Here is a 17463-nt window from a genome sequence, read left to right as displayed (position 1 = left end):
TATATATATATATATATATATATATATATATATATATATATATATATCAGAAGAGAGCCTGAAATAAGGGAGAGCGTTTGAAATATCTACCCTATGGTCAATGTTTTGATGGCAGTAATATAGAAATAAAATGCACAGGGAAGCCCGGATGGTTCAGTTAGGATTTTACATATGTATTCTAGAGAAGTGGGATGAAAGATAGGTTGGAGCCAGAATGTAAAAGACCTTCAAATGCAGGCCAAGAATCTGGTTTTTGATGACATGGAGCCACGCAGGTTTTGGGGAAGGTATGAATGTTTCATGAAGTATCCCGTGTGGATGCTGGTGGTGACTGCTGGGGTTTAATTGTGATCACATCTAGAGACATGAAGACCAATGAAAGATTTCCTTCTGAGTCAGCCAAGTAGGAAGTAACACCCAAATTTTGGTGTTCTTGGGGAAAACAAAAAAGATGTGCCATATTAATTCGTCTCCCTACTTAGCATGTCCCAGTTATCTTTTTTTTGTGTACCTGTTCTCACCTTAACCAAAATGCCTTTCAAGAACTCATCACTTTTAAGACCCATTAACAGGTAAATAAGATGCTGAATAATCACACATCACAGAAAACATTTGTATTTAGAAACACTGGTGATATTCAGGAGAATTTAAAATGTGTTATCAGTTAGGAATCTGCTATGTTAGGATAAGAGAATTAATGGGGAAAAACTCCAGCTACATAGCAGTGCAATGGAAACAAAAGATGCTGACCCAATATGATTTATGATTCTGACCCAGTATGATTTACCCAATATGAATAAATAGCTACTATGTTACATGCTCAGTTTTGTGCCAGATGCCACATAAATACTTCAGTCCTTTAAGAAGACCCACAAGACCTGACATGGTCTGACACCAGCTTCTCTGTCCCCATCCTTCCATGCAGCACCCCCTCACTGTGCTTTAGGACTGGTCTCCTTGCTTTCCTGCCTTCTGGCTAGCTCTGCCTTCACTCAAGTCTCTGCTGAAATGTTACCTTCTCAAAATGATCTCCCTCACTACCCTACATCAAAGTTCAGCGTCCCCAGTCACTTTCTATTTCGGTGCAGAAATGACCTTGATGAAGTTTTTCTTCATAAAACTTAGCTCCAGGCAAATTATATGTTTTTTGTTTATTGCCAATATTCCCTATCAGAACATAAATTCCATGAGATCAGGGATTTGTCTTGTCTGTTTACTACCGTATTCACAGTGCCTGTAACAGTTTCTGGCAGTCGATAATTGTTTGTTCAATTAACAAATGACTTATTTAAACCTCATAAGACCCCTATGAGGTAGGCACCATTAATTTTCCTATTTTATGAGTGAAGAACCTGAATCCTAGAGTGATTCAGTAGCCTCTTCAAAGTTTCACAGTTTGGAGCCAAGATTAAAAGCCAGGACTGTCTGATTCCAGAGCCTGTACATTTTGCCACAGTGTTCTTCCGACAACCCTATACTCCTATCGTGGTAATTGAAAGTTGGTGTAAAAATTGTTCTTTAAGAACCCAAACATTCAATGTATATGCTTGAACCATTTCTCTGATTTTTATATGTATTTATTGAAAACATGATAAATATTGCTATATGTATAAGAAAGTAAAGTGACCCCCCCCCAAAACAAAGAAAGGTGTCTTGTAGAGCTAATAAAGGGTGATCTCGAAGAGCAAATTTGCTCACTTGGGCCAAATGCTTCCTCCTGCAGAGTGGGCTGCTTCCCAAAGAATTAGCCTCTCTCAAAATGAATTATTAACCCCGGCATCCTGGCCAAATTCCCACTTGGATAGTCTAGGAACTGTTCAAAACTTGGAATCTATTGAAATTAGCCTGGCTTGATTGCAGTCTCTGCATTAATTGTGATATAATAGAGTTTCTCCAGAGATTTGTGCATATATTATTCTAATTTGTATAGGCTGGCTTTGTCTGCTAAATTTTTTTAGTTTCTTCTTCCCCTTGTGAGATATGTCCTGAATTTCTGTGTAAGTTTTTTATTTTTTTTATTTTTTTAATTTTGGTGCATGAGTAATTATAACCTCCTTTTCCCTTGACTTGCCAAACCTGTTTCTCATTTGAGTGACTAGTTAGTCTTTTGGTCATTCTAGAAGCGTGTTGCAGACTTTAGCCACTAGACCTTTCCAGATTCCTAACTCTTGCACAGGTGCAAGTGTAGCCTGGGTATGGACAAGATTCATTCAGTTAACGTTTTCTAATCGTCTTTTTCAAGTTTCCTGTCCTCAAGGAGGTTATGTTCCCGTGGGAGGTACATATGCATTTGAAAGTTTAAAATAACTGATTTAATGGTGGAACTATGTAGAACTCTCATACTCATCCTAAAATTATGGCTATTAATTTCTTCAGACAATTTTGTTAAATGATCTGGGCCACTTGTCTGTCTTTGCCAAGAGCAGGCACTGTAAAGACACATCCTGGAGATATTAGGAAATATGAGTTTAGTTAAAACTACAAAATCATTCTGCTTAGGTAAACCTAAAACAGAGAGCTTAGAAATCCATTGTGTTGCATGATTTTGATGACAACTGTCTACCTCATAGAATTCATCAAATCTTGCCAGCATCACATGATTATTTCTTTCTGTAAGCTGGGCTTTCTTGCCTTGTGTTGGCATAAGCAAATCTTCAGTGCAATGGGTTATGTTACAATAGGTAGCTCCAACACTGTGTCCATCTCCTATGCTTTTTCTGTAATTGATGTGAAGAATAAGAGTGGAGATGCTCTTAAAAAGCACAATGTTATTCCCAGGAAAGAGTTGGCCTCATAGGTTTTCAGCACAAGGAAGGAAATTGAGAACTCAGGGCTGAAGTCTTTGCCTTTATTTCTGCCTGGACCACAAACAAGTGATAAGTCACAATTTCTGCGTTCAGTTCTTGACCGTCACCAAGTGAGATGAGACAATGGATGTAAGGCATGTGTACTTACAACTTCAGCAGCTAATATTAGAAAAATGCTTTGCAAATGACAGATGGGAAGAGCTATAAATGCAATTGCTAACGGATTTATGTGCTCTATCTCTTTCCTTCCAACCTATTTCTACCAGTGTTTTCCAAAAAATTTCCCAGGGCACCACCTGAAGTGTGACCTGATGGCACCAAAACACATGTGTTTCCTGAGTCGGTTGAGTGTTTCCAAAATGTATCTACACTTTAAATTCAAATGTTTATCCACTAGGACATTAACTCATGGAAAGTGTTACTGACTTAATATGACAGTCATATACTTCTGCCTAGTCTATTGTTATAAGTTCTGTGGGGCTTTCTACAGGTTTTTTCCCCCATGTCTTTGTCACTATGGGCCTAGAAATACCTAATTCCTTGTGGAAAAAAACAGTTTTGATTTGCAATAGTGTAAACAAATTGATAGAGAGTGTATGCTTTTAAATCTGTAGCATGCAGAAACTTCCCATACGAGTTAGCCCCTCCCAACCGAGTGGCTCTAACTTCTAATGTGAGAAGGTAAAAGCCTAAACACTGATATTTCTCCTGCTTCCCTCGTGCACTTGAAATGAGATACTCCATGCTTTAGTCTCAGGGCAGGCCTTGGAAAGTATTCATTCATTTATTCATTTACCAATTATTTATTGAGCTTGTACTGTGCTTCCAAGTGCTTTTCTAGAAGCTGGGCATATAGCAGTGAACAAAACACAGAAGTGCAAATCCAAATAAATCCATCAGAATGTTTCATATGGCACTTCTTGTAAACATCTAAATTTGTTCATAAAAAATTAGAAGAGCATTACTCCACTGAGGGTATTAATTGCTTTGCAAGAACATTATTTAGCTTATGAAAGAACACACTTCAGCAAAGAGCAAACTCCCTTAGCGATTCAATTTACAATATTTATACTTGCTATAAATTTTATTCACAAATGTCCGAGGAGTTTAAAAAAGTAATGTCTCCAGAGGGTGGTTCTAAGTTCTGTAACATCTTTAGCATGTCAGTCACTTAAAATGAAAGGAGAGAATGTATTCAGGAGCTCAAGGAAGAGAAAAGAGAACATAACCAGTCAGATGTCAAAATACCAGTCTCAACCTCTGTTTTTCCGTTGCTCTAGATGCCTGACCTCTTTTTTTTTTTTTAATGTTTATATATTTTTGAGACAGAGCAGGAGCAGGGGAAGGGCAGAGAGAGAGGGAGGCACAGAATCCAAAGCAGGCTCCAGGCTCTGAGCTGTCAGCACAGAGACTGATGCAGGGCTCTAAGTCACAACCCGTGAGATGGTGACCTGAGCCAAAGCTGGACGTTTAACCAACTGAGCCACCCAGATGCCCCTTTAGATGCTTGACCTCTTACATATTGAATCCAGGATCTGGCAGTGATCCATCCTTGTTTATAGAATGGTACAAATATCATCATGATAAAAATGCACATAGGTCTATACCTTCTTTATAACAGTATATTCTCAGACCATTTCAAAATTGTCTGGTTAGGTTAGAATAAAAGATGAAGGCCTTATAAAGTAGTGGTTTATACCTTTTTCCCCCTGAATTTCTTTCTTGTATTGTATACTGTATGAAAATTTTAAATGTTCAGATACCTGCATTGAAAAGGCTTTCCTTTAGTTTCTGCCAAGTCAGACTTGATGGTAAATGGACACTGATTTTCATCTGGTACTCCTCAAAGGAGGAGAGTTTATGTTAGTCTAGTTTTCTCCAATATTCAGGCCAAATCCAGGTCATGATTTTATATGGGGACACAGCAATGTAAGTTGGATGGTGATTACTATCCATACTTTTGACCTCTTTGAGATAATTTTTGGTTCCTCCTATTTATCTCTTGCCCTCTCTTCTCTCTCTCTTAGAAAATATATGTATTTAGATAAAGTGTAATCAACACTTCTATGGTATATACATAAGAATAATAACCTTGTATTTCCTTAATGATTTTTCTGCTAGAATCTAAAGGCCATTTGTGTCTTATTTCTTGCCATGTGGCAATCCTTAAGTGTTTTAACTTCTTTGAAAACTAAACCCACTCAGCTTATGTTGCTATGAGGGTATATTTCCAATTACTCAAATAAGAGTATTTAATTTTTTTAGGTATTTAAATAATGCATATGATTTAGTCCAGAACACACGAGTAGTGAAGGTACCTTCAGACTTTACCTCAAACTACCCTTTTTCAAATGAAAAGCTTACCATGCTCTTAGGGTCAACTGGTCAACTCACCTTGTGCTAAAATATTTATACTCTTTAAAAATAATAAAATTAAATTAAAATAAATTAAATTTATGCTCTTTGTATTATGGTAGAAAATAGGTCAAACTTAAGTTTATCTGCCAAAGATACAGCATGCCAAGCAGGTATCAGAAATGTTAGAGGGTTCTGCCCATCATGTAGAAAAGTCTAGGGTGATATCCAAACTACTGAACAGTCACCAACAGTCAGAATGTATGCTCAATGCATTAAAAATAGATGGTGGCCATACGAGTTCATACTAGTTGAATTCAGCTACATTAATGGTTTGTCCTTTTAAAGTCCAATTTTTATGGAGACAGCCATTTTCTGGGGCTTCTTAAATCCTTGTAAGAAATATTTTTATGCAAAAATAAAAATATTTTTTCCTGAGATTGTAAAGTTATGTTATCAATTTCTAAGGTACATATCAAGAGGAATAAGGAATAAGAACATAAGAAAGCTGTTGCTTTCTATAAAATCTTATCACTTAATAGATTCAAAAATACATAGCCAATGCAATAATTTCACATATACATATTTTTAATATGTTCCTCATTATTCCATTCCTCTTTTATCCAAATTGATAAGCAGATAAAAACATAGTAGAGAGTTAATTAGAAAAACACTTTCTGCTGAGGTCAGCCTGGCTACCCAAGCCACAAGTAACCTTTTCTCAGTATTTTCTAATTTACTGTACAAGTTAGGAATAAAGTAGCCATGTATAATATTTAAGTAAGCTATAAATAATATTAGCATATATTGTTATTGTTTTACCAAGAAAACTTTTAATTTTTGTGTCTATATTTTCTTTTGGTTCGTAAGTTTCTAATTCATTTGGATTTACTCAGCATAGCACTTAATTATGGTGGTAAAAGGTGAAATACTATCAAATGATTTGATATTTCAATATTTAATCACTTTTATCTTGAATGAGTGAATGTTTATTCAATAAATATCCAGAGTCATGAAGAGTCATATGTACATATATATTTCTTCATTTTGTTTGGTTATGACATGGATTATTAGATAGTTGATGATCTTCTATAATTACGAGAAGAAGCATCTTCATAAGTATGTTGAAAGACATTTTAAAAGTGTTCTAATTACTGATGACTTGATTTACTCTAAACACAAATTGGAAATTCACAAAGTGATTGTTTTCATCTGCTTAGAAACACTTTTTATTTAAAGTATTTGTGTGTTTTGAAGTTTAGGTGAGGGGCACCTGGGTGGCTCAGCAGATTAAGTGTCCAACTCTTGATCTCAGTTCAGGTCATGATCTCCTGGTGTGTGAGTTTGAGCCCCATGTGGGGGGCCCTGTGCTGACAGTGCAGGGCCTATTTGGGGTTCTTTCTTCTCTCTCTCCCCCCCCCCCCCCCCCCGCTTACTCTCTCTCTCTCCCTGTCTCTCAAAATTAAAAAAAATAAATAAATAAAATAAAATAAAATAAAATAAAATAAACTTAAACAAAATAAAGTTAAGGTGAAATAGTAATGGGCCAGTATATGCACAAAGACAGATAAATGTGGCAGTACCTTGTTGTGTCTCTGTCTTGATTCAGTTAACTTTCACTAAACAGGCTGCTTTAAAAAAGAGAAGGAAAAACAAATTGATAAGATAAAACTGTGGGGAATTCCAAAATAAATACTGCTAACTGACCTTTTTTGATGGCCCAGTTAAGAGTTTTCTTATTATGGTATGAGTTGGTTGCTTTATTTACTAGTGCAGTGGGTACCTAAGGAAAACACTTGGGTAATATCTTTGATTTTTTCATATTCCATGGACAGACTGATAAGGATCTTTCTCCCAGGTTCTCAAAAATCACATAAATTCCAAAACATTTAAGAACACGGGGTTATATTTAAACAGGAAAAAAGTCAAGGGTTTTTTTTTTTTTTTTTTGTAGCCCACCTGCCTCCCTTTTTTAGAGTATACAGCTACATATATAGTTGTATCCAATGCTCATGAATATGTTACGAAAAGAGGCCAGTTTGGAACTCCTGAACCAAGTTTCTAATGCCAGTGTTCAATGTTCAACACGTTAGTGTGTTTATCTTGGTGAACTGTAAAATGAAAGAATTAACTCTTATTAAGGAGTTCTGATTCCTCATAGCCACCGTGATTGAAGCCTTCTCCATAATGTGGTATAAGAAATGGTCACTATTAGGGTTCTATCTATCTATCTATCTATTTATTTATTTATTGTTTATTTATTTTTGACAGAGACAGAGCATGAGCGGGGGAGGGGCAGAGAGAGATAGACACAGAATCCGAAGCAGGCTCCAGGCTTCGAGCTGTCAGCACAGAGTCTGACGCGGGGCTTGAACTCACAGACCGCGAGATCATGACCTGAGCCCAAGTCGGACACTCAACCGACTGAGCCACCCAGGTGCCCCTGTGGTTCTCTTTTTAACCACTACTTCCCATCACAAGAAGTCATTCCTTTAAAGCTACTCTCTTCTTATTTTTATGACTTTTTAACTTATCATTAACCCCATGCTCTTATCCTATACTTTGAGATGAGCAAAGAAGATAATATCCAAAACATTTCCATTGCTTACTCTAGAGATAATAACCTTTTTGAAAAAAAGATAATCCTCAGTTTCTTTAAACAACAACTTCCTCTTTAAGTCTCTGGTAGCTTTCTCTGTCAAATTGGACTTTCAGTACATTCTTAAGGTAAATCAGACAAAATTATTTATAGCATAGGCCATGCAAATAAAATTAGACTAAACATACTGGAATTATTTATCATAGCTTGTAAACTTTACCCCACTTTTTTATCCATATTTTTTTTCATCTTATTAAAGAAATGTAACGGACTAATCACTAATCCTCATTTCCTTCTAACTCAGTCTCATATGGCACTGTGTCTGGACCTGTTAATAAGTAGGATTGTTGTCATAAGATTAGATACAAGTATCTCCGTTGTCTAGACATTATATAACTCTCTGCCAAATACTTCAGATCCTTGTTTTAAAGCAACCCCTTAGCCTTTTTAACAAGGTGAGATACTAAATGTTAATGAAAAGTCCCACGGACTTATTTCTTTTCCACAGCTTCTTAGTGTCACCATCTGAATTTGCCAATTTCTGCTCCATTCTCTACATATAGAATTTTTACTGCTGTTTTATATAAGAGCCGGGGGCACCTGGATGGCTCAGTCAGTTAAGCATCCACCTTCGGCTTACGTCATGATCTCACGGTTCATGAGTTTGAGCCCCCACATCGGGATCTCTGCTGACAGCACAGAGCTTGTTTTGGATCTTCTCTCTCTCTCTCTCCGCACCCCCCCCCCTTTGCCCCTCCACCCTCTCACAAATAAATAAAAACATTTAAATGAGAGCTGGTTTTCCCTGTTTCATGTTTGAGGCCATAAAATGTTGGTATTATTTGCCTCTTTGAGTGTCTCCTTCCTTAAATCTCTCTTCTCATTTGCTCCTCAGCTTTCACCTCAACCAATCTCTCTCATTTCAAAATAGCATTTTTAGGTTGCAAAGAATTTACTTGTTTGCATCCTCAAACTTGACTAATTCAACATGCAGAGTTTTTTGTTTGTTTTTTAATGAGTTGCTTTTTTTTTAATTTTTAAAGGTTTTTTTTTTAGTTTTGTTTTTTGGTTTTTTTTTGTTTTGAGAGAGAGACTGAGTGTGTGATGCCTCTTGCATGCTAGGCAGTGAGCTAGATTCTGGAGGTAAAATGTGCCTTGCTTGTCTCTACTCTCAAGGAGCATCGAATCCAATGAGAGAGACAGACCAGCGAGTATTTGCAAGGCAGTAGTGTGGCAAATGGGGAAATTTAGGGTGATATGCAAACATACAGAATATGGGTGTTAAGTAGCTTATAGTATAAAATCTGGCTATTGGTATCTACGATTCATAGGGAGAAATAAGATGTTCCAGGGGCACCTGGGTGGCTCAGTCTGTTACGCCTCTGACGTTGGCTCAGGTCATGATCTCACAGTTCATGAGTTTGAGCCTTGCGTTGGGCTCTGTGCTGACAGCTTAGAGCCTGGGGCCTGCTTTGGATACTATGTCTCCCTCTGTCCCTCCCCTACTTGTGCACACGTGTGTCTGTGTGTGTCTGCATGGGTGTGCGCGTGCACTCTTTCAAAAATTAATAATCATTAAAAAAAATGTTTAGAAATAAAATGTTCTTTGACATTATGTAAGCATGAAATTTCTTCTTGCTAGGGAAACATCTTAAAAAAGCAGGAGGCCAGGCCAACAACAAGGTTTAGGCAGGCCCCTTCTCCTCAGTTGACCTCAGTTTTGTTAGACACAAAATAAGAAGGTTTGAATGAGGTGACTCTCCTGTCCTTTCTAGTTTCTAAAACTGTGAGTCTGTTTTTCTTTTGCAGTTCACTGAAAAATCTAAATAGCCTAAACCTGTTTTGAAATCTATTTCAACAAATGATCCATAAAAGAAATAAGCACAAAATTCAATTTTTTGGAAAAGTGGTCTGGCTATAGAACTGAGTAGTCCCATAAAATATTAATTTGGTCATAGTGTGGAAATGTGAAATGATCGTTAAATGAGTCAAGGCCTTATTTGTGGCCTTTGGCTCATTTGGTAAGATTGCCCATCAGCCATGTAGGCAGCGTAATACGCATGGCCAAGCAGCTCATGGGAGCGTCCTAACAAATGTTAAATAAAAATTATCTTTCTCTAGCCTTAGGAACATATTTCCGTTATTTTCAAAATAAGACTGCGCACAGCTTTAAAATCTCCATCAATAGAAAAATGATGATATTCATTGTGCTTAAAACTCTGACTCCTATCTGCAAATGTCTTATGTTTTTCTGATACTTTTTTATGTCTTTTTGGAAGTTTAGAAGTAGTATGGGTGTTGGTGGCATCTAACCTTCACGTAATTTCATGCTCATATGAACTCCCTGCATACCATTAGAACATGTGTATGTAACATTTCTTGAAGATGCAAAAAATGTTCCTTCTTTGTCCCAAGACTCTTAGGTTATTTTGTCTTTCTGTCATTAACTTTGGTTTCATAAGAAATTCCTTCTTCACTGTTTTATTTTATCTGTATCTTGATAATAATAAATTTAAAAACTGTTCCTAAAATCTCTGAATCATAATCCAGCAGGCTCATTCAGTATTCTTTTAGCTCACCTACAGGACGGTGAGTGGTTTTCTTTTTTTGCTCTTTTTAATGAGACCTTCCTACCATGGCTCTAAATATCAACCATGGTTCACCTCTTAGGGTCTGGCTATTATTAAAAATCTCTCAAGCAGTTTCTGACTTTAAACATTATTATTATTATTATTCAATCTATTTACCTCTATGTGAACTCAAATGGAAATGAATCTCCTGAAATAGCCATGTTTTCTTCATCCCAGATATGCACATGGCGTTAAAAAAAAACACAAACAAAAACCCAACTAATTTAAATCTGAAATCTGGGTGTCCATGACACCAAACATCTGGATGAAAACTGAAAAATTTAGTAGCTGTCTTCAGATATCCAAATATTGTGTCAGTAAAACAGTTAAATGTCTATCTGAATCTTTCCGTTTGTGTCTGGGTATTTATGCATCATATACGTAGTACCATCAGTCCTTTCTAGTAGAAAACATTATAAATTTCAGAAGGAACGCATCACAAACAAGGATGTATTGAGCAGCTATTATGTGGGAAACATTGCACTAAGTGCTTTTAATTCTGAACTCTGTCCTCAAATGATTTGCCATCCAGTGAAGGATATAACACAAGTACACTGACATACATAAAACACAATGTGGAGTAAAAACACAAGAGAGAAGGAGGGAAAGCACTGTGAAATTTTTAGAGAAAGCGACTACTTCTGGCTGGAGAGGATTTTCCACTGGATCCAGTGTTTAGACTGGCCATGATGGACATGCCAGATTCATGGGAATGGAAGGGAATTTTGTGAAATGCATTCTCTTTCAGCAACAGGGAATTTTGCTGAAATGAAATGTGAAAGTTATTGTGTCATTTTTCATCATCACAGCCTTTTGGTTCCTGTAAGGTTTTTGAGTCTCAGGTATTTTGATTAGTAAATTTCTATCGTTTCCCTTAAGAGTTTCAACTTTACACAAGAAATATACTGAAATTTACTCTCTGGTCATTTTAGAAACAATGTAAGAACTCACCTTTATGCTTTTCTCATTTAGATTTTTTAAAGTTCTGGGTTTTATATACATTGCATGCTTAAACGTCTGTCTTCTAAGTTAGGTCATTTTTTAATTTATTGGGATCAGAAGTCTGATAAACTTTTTTTTAATTCCCAAATCCTCAAGAGTTCTGCCCTATTTGGTCAGTCTGCAGACCTAGATGAAAGCAAAATTGTTGATTGCTTTTCTCTTCTTCCTCCTCCTTCCCTGTTTTTTATTCTTTTTATTTTAGTAATAAATAATCATTTTTAGCTGGAGGGGGTAAAAGAATAAACTGAGAAGGTTCCGGATAATCTAAGTCATGCCATGTGCATTAGTCAGGACTAATTTATTGGCTCAGGTAACTGAAAGGTAAAAGGATCTGGCTTTAGGTAGAGCTGTATCCAAGTGCAGAAATGATGTCAGGAATCTGTTCTTTATTGGCTCTACTTTAGTCTCCATGGGCTTCATCCTCAGTCAGGCTTTCCCATTTTGGTGGCAACAATGGCATCAGCGACTCCAGACACATATTCCACTGACTAACTCCAGTGAAAAGAGAACACCTTTGACTGACAGCCCAACCCACACCCATTAACCTAACTTGGGTTTCTTTTTCAGTGCAGCCAGGGTGATTAACTATGTTGATTGACTAAGCCTGGTCGCTTGGCCACCCCTGAACATATGCCTAAAGAAAAATCAGGGTACTACTATTACCAAAATAAAGGGGAAGGATACTTCAGTGAAAAACTTTAATGTTACAGTGGGAAAGACCACCACAAATGTCGAGACAGCAGGTGGTTAGCCCCTCTCTTACCACTGCCTGTTTCTATGACCTGGCATATGTTACTTACACCTGTGAGTCTTGGTTTCCTCATCTACATTAATTAGGTGCCAGGCCAAAGTTCTGTCTAAAGGACCTTTTTACTCCACTATTTTGTGGTTCTGATCTCAAGAACCGGAGAGGGGGGGAAGACACGCAGAAAATGCAGATATCTACAAATAGTAACACAAAGTGAGAGGTACATCATGTTTCATATGGAAGTGCTTCAGGGAGAAACAGGAAGTTAGTTTGGTAGTAGAAGAGGGAAGGGTTTTTACTGCCTCCTGAGATAGTGATTCGAAGCTCAGACAATTTGAGGGTGTGTGTGTGTGTGTGTGTGTGAGAGAGAGAGAGAGAGAGAGAGAGAGGGAGAGAGAATTACTAAGATTCAGAATTAACCATCACAAACTATACTATTATAATCTCTATAGATATTTTACAACCCATTATAATCTCTATAGATATTTTACAGTCTTATTCAAGGTGACAGAACAGCTTGACTGGGAACTTATGTCTGTTTTGTTTGTTTTTCATTTTTCCTACAAATATTGAGAGATGCTCAGGTGGAGGTGGGGAGAATTACAAAAGTTTAAAAAGCCCAGAGCTCTGCCCTTAGAAAGTTATACTTAATGAAGAAAAGATATATAAATAAGACATGACAGTGAAAGGCTAAAATTTATAAATGCCAAGTAAATTGCAACATGAATGTAGTAGAAAGGAGATTACTTTCAGTTGTGAGGATGTGATGGGTTTTAAAATATCTTCATTGTTTGTTTTACCTCAGAATTGTATTTGTTATATACATTTCAGTCAGAGCAGAGGAATTTTTGTTTACATAAGAAAAAGATGTTAAATTCATGGCCATTGAACAAATTTGGCATTCCAGGAAAATGCACTTACTTATTCAGGGGCGGTCTACTTGTACCCTAGTTCAGGAAGCACAGTACTAGAGCAATAACGGATATCCACCCAAATGCAGTTTTATGGTTTATCTTAGGAAAATTGCTTAGAAAGTTCCATATATGAGTGGCATCATCAAAATCTAAGTCAACTGGATTAATTCTATAGAGTAAATGGTGTCTTGAAGGGGATTGAGGAAAAGGAGGCAGTCATCACAATGATCAATTTCCAAGTGTTTGCTCAGACTAAGACCCTGCTCAACAAATTACTCTGTCATTTGTCTTAATGGTTGCATTACATCATCGCACAAGTAATTTGACAAATCGGACGTGGGTCTTCAAAGATAGCTCATCAGTAAGCCTCAGAGTCCAGCAAGTGAGTCAAACTCATTGGGTAGGAAAGTAACTCGAGAGGTAGGACTTGTCCTAGAGATGTTCTGCTTTGAAAAATTATCCAGTCAGACAGTTACTGTAACATGAAAGAATAGCTAGCTTAATAAAAATGTTAAATTACTATGGTGTTAATAAAAATGCAGAGTGGGAGCACCCAGGTGGCTCAGTCGGTTAAGCATCTGACTTTGGCTCAGGTCATGATCTCATGGTTCATGAATTTGAGCCCCACATCAGGCTCTGTGCTGACAGCTCGGAGCCTGCAGCCTGCTTTGGATTCTGTGTCTGTCTCTCTCTCTCTCTCTCTCTCTCTCTCTCTCCCTCTCCCTCTCCCTCTCCCCCCCACCTCCCCCCTCAAAAATAAACATTAAAAAAAATTTTAAATGCAGAGTGTATATTAAATTACAATAAATTAATTATAATTTTAAAATTCCTATTGTATTTAAAAAAATTGTTTGAAGCGGTACACACGGAGACAGTATAGGGTATCTGTAAACAAAAAGCAAAAGCCTTTAGCTCCTAGACTACCTAACATGAACCATTATCACTGTGTAATTTTCCAGATGTTTATCTTTCACTACAAGGACAGATACATTCAATTAATTTATGAATTCATGTATCTGTTTTACAGAAAATTGATAATACATGTTCTATAGTTTGCTTTTTTTCACTCAACATATATGGGAAAACCTTTTTCATGAGAACCTCACATGTTATTTAACTATAGTTTAGTTGATAGGCTATTTCCAATTTTTTACCCTTCTAAGTACTACCATTTTTATTTATCCTGTACTTCTAATTCATGAGATGATTAGAAATAGCCCTTCAAGTGTTTTTAAACATCGGTATAAATCCTTTCAACATAGAATAAAATTCCTGACAAATCATTTCCAGTTTGGACATTATTGGAGAGAGGTTAATCACAAAAGAAAATGATTATTAAGTGGTTTCACCCAAAATCTGTTCCACTGATGTATTCTAAGGATGTTGCAGATCTATTTCCATGTACTTGATAAAGCAGGTTAACCTCAAAAGGACAGAGGGAGAGAAGTTCTAGCTAAGGTTAGCATCTTGAATAAATATAATATCTTAACTTCAAATGAGTCTTTAGATAAAGAGGCAATTAAAAATATTCTACATGGAGAATACTCTATCTCCATGGAGTTGTGAGCCATACATGCCTTATTAACTTTTTGAACACTTGTCCGTTGATATTCAAAGTAAGGGGATCTTTGTGACTCCCTTCTATTCAACAGTGGCTTTAGAACTATTTTGAGAAGTGAAAAACTTTGACCTATGTTGGTTCTTTCTTGATGAAGGGAATCATCATCGTCGCTATTATGTTACCATGTGTGTTCTTAAAAGTAAATTGAGCCACCTCTGGGCCACTGGACCAGAGTGGGTTGGCCCCCAACAGTGAACAGACTAAACTATAGCTTTAGTCCAAGAATATGGAAACTGACAACAAATTATTGCTTGCGGTCTACTTCCAGTTTTCAAGTGCAAACATACCAAAGTTTATTTTAAATTTGAGCCAGTCAGACATTTAGTAATATACATCAAAGAAGAAGTGAAGGCTTCCCATGTTTATTATTTCAATATGATGTCTGTTCTAATAAAGTAGAAGAATGCGTATGATAGACCATGTAGTAGAAATTCTCTGGTTCTACAGTTAGACTTTAAATATATACATATATTTGTAAATTAATCCGAAACACATTGCCATGGTTCCAATTCCTCTGAAAGCTGATTGTTTTCCGTCCCTTTTTTAATTTTAGAAATATAGTGGCTGACTGCCAGAACACTTCCAGATAAACAGTCCACTCCATGTATAAAAGGGGCATAGAATCACGCATGTTCAGAAACCACAGAACGTTATTTAAATAAGTTAAAGTTATTATGGTCTTCCCTATTAATTAAAAAAAAAGCCATCTGTGCAAGGTGAATTTTGGTAAGGTCCCAATTTTTTTAATGATTGTGGATGGAATTTGCAACTGCTCTCATAGTGAAAGTACTGCTCAGGGATTCCCAAGATAAAATGTACTGTTTATGTAATTTTGTGGTCATTGGACTAAATTTCTACTAGAACACTGGAAAGAATTCTTGTTATTTGATCAGAATTTACAGTCATACTTCAAAGAACTGGCTTTCTACTAACATCAGCTTTCTACTCTTCTACTTCCTTAACATCCTAAACCTTAATTTCATATGAATCTTCTGTGTGTGTGTGTGTGTGTGTGTGTACATATAGGTACATGTATATATGTGTGTGTGTGCACGTGCACACCTCTGCCCCTCTCTTTCACATACGCACACACACCACAGCGCCCATGTTTTGTCAGACCTGCCTTGAGCAAACACATCAAACAGTGAGCAAGACTAAACAAGCCAGAAAGAAAACACTGTATAAAGAAATGACACACTGGATGTTGACATGACCAGTGCATATCCATATACTCTTGCGATGAGTCCTTATTTTCATTTTTGTTATTTGTGGAATTCATTTCTATTAACTATTTCATTATAGGGAAAATAATTTATAAACCTAGGCGTTCAAAATCTTAGAGGGACCAAAAGTCAAAAGGTGCTCCTCCCTTGAATTTGGTAGGAAAAATGCTATGACAAGAAGGATCTGGGGATTGTTTTTGGTCATTTTCCCCCAGCCACTGTTTTCAGTCAATTAAAATTTGTACCCTAGGCCTTTTCCAGTTTGAAGCCACCCAGGCATCTGTGATGAGCAGTCCTTCTTGTTTGGGTAGTCATTCATTATCTCCATTACCAAAAGGAGAATAGAGGACAATTACATTGTTTGGACGAATCAGAGTGTTAGAAGGAGTATTTGTCGTGGTGGCAGAGTGCAGCACCTGACAGGCAAAGATTGATGGCCAGGAATGAGTGTGAGTGGCCAAAGCAGCCTCATAGGATGCAAATTACTGACTGTGGATTCCAATTTATCCTGTTCATTTTTCTTGCCCGTGCTGAAGACCATTAGTGGTTTTTGAAGCAGTGAAGGGGTCATTACTAATGTGGGTAGGCTTGAAGCAGGAGGGGGAAGGAGGGGAAAAGCCTTCTGTAATTACACAGCTTTCAGGAACAGGCTGGAGGCCCTAGCCAAAAAAGTGTCAACACCTCGCAATCAGAAAAATTTATTTTCATTTTATGCTTAACCCATATTAACTCAACATTATCATCTTTCTTTGTTAACATTTGCAGAATATTAAAAGCCTGGCTTCTATATTAATACAAATCTGGTTAACCCCTTTTGCTGCACAAGGGATTTTGTTTAACCTAATGGCATTTGGGTTTGCTAATAAGTAATTGTGCACATTTTGGATAATGCACACCATTATAGAAGATGAAATACCTGAAGAATAAAATTTTAGATGATTGAAAAACATTCATTCTCTCAAACGCGGGAATGATTACAATACTCTAAATGGAATATTCTGTTGTTCTTAATGTCGCCATTTAATAATGTTAATGGGAAATCATATCAAAGGCTTCCTAGTTTATGAGCGACTTTGACATGCTGGATAAAAAAAAAAGTTTACTTTTCTGTTTAAGAAAACCAGTGAATTTAGAGCAGAGACCTCTCTAGAGACGTGTTTTATAATTATGTACATGCAAGTACAGTGTCTCTTAAGGTGAATGTATGCTTCTAAAATAACAGTCCTTGAATCCAGGATGATGGGGGCAAGTGGTTGATGATGGGGGAGGGTGGTTCAGTACAAATGTCTGTCAGGTGTGATGGGAAGTAAAGAATGAAAAAGCTCTGAAACCCTATGGCTTCATTCTCTTATCGCCATACTATAAGGTAAAAGGTACAATTTCTATATGAAGCATTGCACATAATTGACTCCCTTTGAGGTGTGGTCATTGTGTGTGACCCATTGTGTTAATGCAGAGTGGTAACCAGTAAAAATGAATGCATCTCTCACTATCCTTTAGAGGAGTCAACATAAATACCGTCAGTAAACTCTGCTGTAATTGGATCAGTTGCCGTGGCTTCTAA

At 36.8% G+C, this 17463-nt stretch overlaps 1 protein-coding gene across 2 annotated transcripts in view; it reads left to right on the top strand.

Moving 5' to 3' along the window:
- MEIS2 (Meis homeobox 2) overlaps positions 1 to 17463 on the top strand; it is a 211836-nt gene that overhangs the window by 132316 nt on the left and 62057 nt on the right. The gene's annotated exons all lie outside the window — the stretch shown is intronic.

This window comes from Panthera uncia (genome assembly GCF_023721935.1).
Source record: "Panthera uncia isolate 11264 chromosome B3 unlocalized genomic scaffold, Puncia_PCG_1.0 HiC_scaffold_1, whole genome shotgun sequence".
NCBI lineage: Eukaryota > Metazoa > Chordata > Mammalia > Carnivora > Felidae > Panthera > Panthera uncia.
This window is presented reverse-complemented; position numbering and strand designations above follow the sequence as displayed.